The sequence below is a fragment of the Diceros bicornis genome, chromosome 22 (assembly GCF_020826845.1).
Source record: "Diceros bicornis minor isolate mBicDic1 chromosome 22, mDicBic1.mat.cur, whole genome shotgun sequence".
NCBI classification, from domain to species: domain Eukaryota; kingdom Metazoa; phylum Chordata; class Mammalia; order Perissodactyla; family Rhinocerotidae; genus Diceros; species Diceros bicornis.
In genome coordinates, this window is record NC_080761.1 from 21,440,395 (window position 1) to 21,447,783 (window position 7,389).

The 7,389-nt window shown below is 40.0% G+C and overlaps 1 pseudogene; it reads left to right on the forward strand.

The window, feature by feature from the left end:
• Window positions 1–697: 697 nt before the first annotated feature.
• Window positions 698–7,160, forward strand: LOC131419870 (riboflavin kinase-like; annotated as a pseudogene).
• Window positions 7,161–7,389: the final 229 nt, after the last annotated feature.

The following is a 7,389-nucleotide window of genomic DNA, read 5'->3' on the forward strand; positions in this document are numbered from 1 at the left end:
TGAGGCCAACATTACCCTAATACCAAACCAGATAAAGACATTATAAGAAAACTACAGACCAGTATCGTTCATGAACAGATTTAAAAAATTCTCAACAAAACATTAGCATATTGAACCCAACAAGATAGAAACATAATTATACACCATGACTAATGAGATTTATCCCACGTATGCAAAGCTGGTTCAAACATTTGAAAATCAATTTAGCGAATCCACTTCATCAACAGGCTAAGAAAAATCAAATGATTGTATTAACAGATGCAGAAAAAGCATTTGACAGAATTTAATACCCATGCATGATAAAACCTCCCAGCAAACTAGGAACAGAGGGGAACTTCCTCAACTGGATAAAGAACATCTACAAAAAACCTACAGCCAATATCATACTTAACGGTGACAAACTAGACGCGTTCCCACCTGGATGAGGAACAAGACAAGGATGTCCCCTCTCACCCTCCTTTTCAACACCCTACTGGAAGTACCAGCGAATGCAATTGAGACAAGACAAGGAGACAACGTGTGCGGACACGCCGGCCGCGCTCCGCGCTCCCGCCCGCACTGACTCCACCGTCGCCGCCGCTCCCGGGACAGAGACGCGGCCTCCCAGCCGCCCGCGGCTTCTGTTGGGTCCGCGACGGGAGGGGCTCCCCGCGGCGTGTCGTCGGCGCCGCCCACCTGGCCGGCCGAGCTCCCGCCCATGTCCGGGTCTGGAGTCCGGCACCCCCTCCACCGCGGCCCCGCCGGACGCGCGGACCCGGCCGCCCGCGCTCCCTGGGCGGTCGCCTCCGGAGGCTCCTGCCGCGGCCAAGTGGGCGGGGCTTCGGGCGCGGCCCCGAGCAGCCGGGCGCCCCATGGGGGAGCGCGGGGGAGGGGCGCGGAGCCCCCACCCAGGGCCGGGTCACGTGGGGGTGGGGGCGTCAGCCGCGGGCCAGGGGTCGGGTCGTGGAGCAGCGGCCGGAGCTAACCATCCCCCGCGTCCTGTTCCTGCTCTGTTGAGACGGAGGACCTCTGGTCGGGCTGAGCAGCCCGTCCGTGCCCCAGGCTCTGAGCCCACCGCACCGGGCTTGAGGGGTGGGGAGGGCGGGAAGCCGGAGCTGAGTTTCGGGGTCCCCCCCCTCCCCGCCTCCCTATCCAGCTCTCATCGACCTGCTAAGCCGGGCACGCCACTTCCCCGTTAGAAACGCAGTGTGGACCAGATTGGTTAAATTCTCAAGCCCACTGTAAGGTTTTCTTTTCTTTAAATCTGTTATTGGCAGTCGAATGAGAACCACATATTTTTTGTTCTGTCTACATTAGTTTTAGTAGTCAGGACCTGACGGTATGCATAATTCATCCTTAAAAGTACACGCCAGGGCTGCCCCTAGTCTTTGAGCCTGGGGCCAAGGCTTGTGCATTTCGAAAATAAGAATCTTTTCAAGAGATTCTGAACCTCCTTAAGAAAGACCAGGTCTAAAAAATCCAGCTGTTCATGCATCTGTTTTCTTCTCCTACCTCGAGAGTGTATGTTTTTTTGGAGAGCTTTATACACTTAATTGTAATCTGGTACCTTGTTCCTAACCTATCCACATGAAGAGGAGAAAGAAGTCCGAACCAGATTATGGAACAATGGGATTCATAATCATAGGCAAGATCCTAGGAATCTTGTGAGCATAATGCTTTAGACTAGCCTTGCATGCAACTTTCATAAATATTTAATGGCCTTGCATGCGACTTTCATAAATATTTAATGTGAAACTCTTAACACTCAGAATATTTACTTCTGTTGTTTGGCTAACTTTCCCAAACAAGTAGGAGATAATCTCCCAGCTGATGTATCCACTGGCATTTATTATGGTTGGGCGAGTGTTGGAAGTGGAGATGTCCATAAGATGGTGGTGAGCATAGGATGGAACCCATACTACAGGAATACAAAAAATGTCCATGGTAAGAATTGTAGTTAGCTCTGTAACTGAAAATGGGATGATGATTTAAGGTAATATGCAATATTAGATGCACATAGAACTCATCAGTGGTAATCACAACATATCTAAATACTAGAATTTTTGGCAGCATACTTAAAAGATTTTAAAGTGAAGTATTTAGTTACTATTTGAATGGAATAACTTTTTCCATCCTTTCACTTTCAATCTATTTGTGTCTTTGGATCTAAAGTGAGTCTCTTGTAAATGTGGTATAGTTGGATCCTGTTTCCATTCTGCTAATCTCTGCCTTTTGATTGTAGAGTATAATCCATTTACATTTAAAGTAATTACTGATAAAGGAGGGACTTCTGCTATTTTGCTATTTGTTTTCTATATGCCTTATAGCTTTTTTGTCCCTCATTTCCTCCATTACTACCTTTTGTGTTTAGTTAATTTTTTTCCTAGTGACACATTTTGATTCACTTCTCATTTCCTTTTGTGTATTTTCTATAGATATTTTCTTTGTGGGTATGATGGGGATTGCGTTTAACAACCTAAAGTTATAAAAATCTAATTTGAATTTGCACCAACTTTAATAGTTTACAAAAACTCACAAATTACCTCTTATATATTGTGTGCCCAATAATATAGGTTAATAATTTTTATGTATTTTAAATAATGTAGAAAATAAAAAGTGGAGTTACAAACCAAAATTACAATAATATTAATTTTTATAACTACCCATGTATTTACTTTTACTGGAGATAAAGTGAAGTATTTAAGATCATGTTTCATAAAATTGAGCTTGCCACAGTTATTGTAGTTCATTCACCCTTTAATTACTTGGTGACCCTGTTAAGATACTGTGTTAAGAGCTGCTTATTACATGGATGGTGCTTTCTGATAAAATTGCAAAGTGATGCTTTTTTTCCTCTTTTAAACCCTTTTGAGGGTATGCTCTTCTGCTCTGACCACACAGTTTAAGTGCTTAATCTGCTAGATGTGGATGAATCTTTTGATCAGCGCAAGTGTGTGGTAAAAACAGAGTTGTAGTTGATCTAAATTTCATCCTCTTTGAAGAGTTGATAGAGGAGAATGTGTCGCAGTTGGAAAACCACCAGGCTAAGTGCTAGTGTAAGCAGTAGAAATGGCCCAGAATGACATAAATTGTACCTGATATTTCTCTTATTTTTGAGTATTAAGGATGTGAAAATTATTTGTTGGAGTAGATAAGGAAAAGAATTGGTGAAAGAACAGAAAATATTTTTCTGTAGAATAAGGGAGAAAATGAAGAGGAAAAGAGGCTATCCCATGACTAATTTTTTCTTACTAGCTACTCAGATTACAGAACTATTACTATAGAGCCAGTTAAGGAGTGCCTTGGAAGTCCTTCCATAGGTAGGAGAAACTCAATTTTCCGTTGGTAGGAGGCTTACACTTTTCAGAGTTTTTCTTTTTCCTTTTCTTTGCCAATACCAGACATCTATGATGTGCTTGTTCAAGTCTTTTTCCCTTTTTAAAAATTGGATTGGCTTATTGACTTAAGTTTTTAATGTATTCTAGATCCAATTCCTTTCTTGGAACTATGTATTGCCAATATCTTCTCCCACTGTGTTGCTTTTTTTTTTTTAATTGTGTTTAGGTGTCTCTTGGAGAACAGAGGTTCTTAATTTTAATGGAATGGTGTCCTTTGAAGCACAGAGGTTTTTAATTTTAATATAATCCAATTCATCATTTTTCTTTTATGGTTAGTTAGTGCTTTTTATATTCTATTTAACAAATCTTAGCCTACTCAAAAGTCATGAAGATATTCATCTATGTTTTCTTCTAAAAGCTTACTTGTTTTACTTTTCACTTGAGTTTGATTTTTGAGTATGGTGTGAGGTAGGGATCAAAATTAATTTTTTTCCCTATGGATATTGACTCAGCCCATTTATTGAAAATAACATCTTTTCCTAACAGCACTGCAGTGTCACCTTGGTCATAAATCAAGTGACTTTATGTATATGAGAGCCCAAAGTACACTCATACATACTTGGTCTCCTAGTCTATCCTTGGGCCATTACCACACTGTCTTAATTTCCATAGCTTTATAATAGGTCTTGATGTCTGATTGTATAAGTCCTCCAGTTTTGTTTCCAAGATTTTCTTGAATAATTTTGGCCTTTCGCATTTCCACATATATTTCAGAATCACTTGTCAGTTTCCATCATTAAAAAAAAACCTGCTAGAATTTTGCTTGGGATAACATTGAATCTGTAGATCAGTTAAGGGAGAGTAGACATGACTTACCTTTTCTCTCAATAATGTTTTGTAATGATCAGTGTCGAGGTCTTACATGTCTTAGTTTCCTTTTTATTATTCAAAATTTTACTGAAAAGAAAAAATGCAAGTCAAGTATATTGGCTTGTAGTACAAAGCCATGGGACACCTGTGTCTTCTGACTCAAACCTCTCAATTACGGATGAGAAGACTGAGCCCCAGAGAGGGTGGGTACGCTCTTATTGCAGCTCTGCCCTGCTTCTCTTTTACACTTTGAATTTAGCATAGTATATAATTTCAACTCTTTTATATGTGATTTTAGATTTGGTAGTCTAAGAAAACCAAAGATTTCTTAAGAGCAGCATTATAAAGAAAAGTCCTGTTTCTGATATCCATATTTTCTTCTTTTAAATCGTTTAAATCAGGGTTCTTTTTTTTTAATAGGATTCATAAAATCCATAAATCCAATTAAGTTGTATGCAAAGTTTTACATAGGGACAGTTGGGGAGATCCTATTTTAATGACCTCAAAGGATCATGACCACCACCCCAAACAAACTGAAAAGGTTATGACAGACTAGATTATTTTATTTTTTTTAAGAGGGAAAGTAAAACTCACATTAATCTAAAAGTCTGCTGTGATATTTCCTTCCTAGTTTTGGTCTGAATAATTTTAAGTGCACATGATGAATTTGCTTTGTTAGGTAAGAAAGAATAAACACTTAATTATTGAATTCAGATTTCCATGTTTGATTTCTTTTAAATAGGCCATTTTAAATTAAGTATAAGTTGCTCTTATTATCTCTTTATTGGTTTTATTACTCTGAGTGATCTAGCTGTAACCCTTAGCTGATTTGTAATAGATGCTTCTGTTTTAAGGATCACTTCCTAGATTAGATTTTCTTAAGTCATGCACTTCAAAATATACCTCTGGTCTCAAGTTACATGTTTCTAAATTGGTTAAACTTCTCCATTTCCAGTGCCACATCCTAGTCCTCTCTCAACTATCTTCTGTATTTGTTTACTCTCTTCATTGGTTTCTCTGCCTTTTGGACTCAGATTTGTCCTTTATAGGAGTCCACTAACATTCAGAGTCCAGAGCATCTTCTACCTCCTGCACCATTTTGCTTCAACACGTCCTGAACGATGTGATTTGTCACATCGTTCCTTGGTCAGGAACCTGCATTGACTCTTCTTCCCCCACATCAGTCTTCAGCTCTGCCCAACCCTCAAAGGTGCTGTCACGTGGTGTGTGTCAGAGACACATGGATCCTGATTAACCTGAGAACTAGTTCTTTCAGTAGTAACATCTCTTAATACTTTGCTCATTCCCTCTTTGGTGTCTGCGCTCAGTTTTTTCACCTTAATAAGGCTCTTAATTACTTCGGTGCATGTTAGTTTTTCTATAAACATCAAATCATACCAGGTTTGTGGTATAACATCTGCCTTACTCAGTTATAATGTTTACATGTGAGGTCAAGGGCAGGCACAGGAGCGATGGAAGAATTCGGGAAAAACTGCACTTAGATATTACCCTGTCTTTAAAAATTTAATGAGAGTTGATTGTTTCATTTAAATTACCCCACCATAAACATGAAGATATATTTCAAATTTCAGGCACTCTGTAATCTGATGGTAATCTTTTTAACATTTCTGGGTGTAGGAAACTCATGTCATGCATACCGTTAAAGAGGACTTCTATGGGGACATCCTCAGTGTGGCCATCATTGGCTATCTCAGACCAGAAAAGAACTTTGATTCTTTAGGTAAGTTTTTATTTAGATCTTCTTAAATATTACTGCAGCTACCTCTACTATTTCTACTAGTAATAACCATGGCAGGACAGATAATATTTGAGGGACAGATAATATTTGAGCGTTTAATATGTGCCAGGCACTGTTTTTTTGTGTGTGTGTGTGTGTGAGGAAGATCAGCCCTGAGCTAATATCCATGCTAATCCTCCTCTTTTTGCTGAGGAAGACCGGCTCTGAGCTAACATCTATAGCCAATCCTCCTCCTTTTTTTCCCCAAAGCCCCAGTAGATAGTTGTATGTCATAGTTGCACATCCTTCTAGTTGCTGTATGTGGGACGCAGCCTCAGCATGGCTGGAGAAGCAGTGCGTCAGTGCATGCCCGGGATCCGAACCCCGGGCTGCCAGTAGCGGAGCACGCACACTTAACCACTAAGCCACGGGCCGGCCCCTACCAGGCACTGTTTTAAGTGCCTTACGTGAATTAATTCATTGTCATCCCCACAACAACTGTAGGAGGAATTATTCTGCCCATTTCACAGATGAGGAAGTTGGCAAAGAGAGGTTAAGTAATTTGCCCAGGGTCACATAGTAAGATTCAAACCCAGCAGGCTGGCTGCCTCCCTCCAACAGTATGAAGTTAATGACACCTTTATTTCCCTTTTCATATTTTAACGAATAAGTAAGAATTAATACTGTGATGAATAACGTATGTTTTGCAATGCTTGAAGTGTAAGAAACAGTAAATCAGAACATTGAAATGAAAAGTATCAAGTAATTTAGTGTAGTGTGATAGTTTTAAATCTATTGTAGAGTTTCTTTCACAAGTGTAAATCCTGAAGAGAATTGATAGTGAATATTTGTTTCTTCCATCCGGTGTTTGCAATGTATCTTTTCACTAATGCCTTTCGCTGAGAAATTGCAAGAAGATTAGGGCCATCTTGTGTGTACACTGACTTCTGCTGGAGTCTGGAGAGGGATGGAACATTTACAGGGCATCTGCCCCGTGCTAGAGACGCGGCAGCCCAGGAGTTTGCAGGAGGCTGCGCACGGGAGCAGTGGGGAGTCCAGCAGCGGTTTCTGGTCGTCTTCTTCTTCAGCGTGTTCTCTCTGCAGAGGCACTTATTTCAGTGATTCAAGGTGATATTGAGGAAGCTAAGAAACGACTGGATTTACTAGAACATTTGAAAGTCAAAGAAGATAATTTCTTCCAGGTTCCTGAAAGCAAAATAATGAATGGCCACTGATGAAAAATCATCTTATTTATTCATTCACTGTTTTCTAGCATTTTACTGCTCATAACTGTGCAGTCTCATCTTGGTTCTATTTTAAAAATCAAACATTTTCCTACAATTGTGAATTAGTTTTAACAGTATGGTGTAGTTACCATATTTTGCTTCAGCTGTTCAATTAAACCCATCATGCCACAGTGCTAAAAGATTCATTCTAAAAATCGAGATTCTTTTTTATGTAATA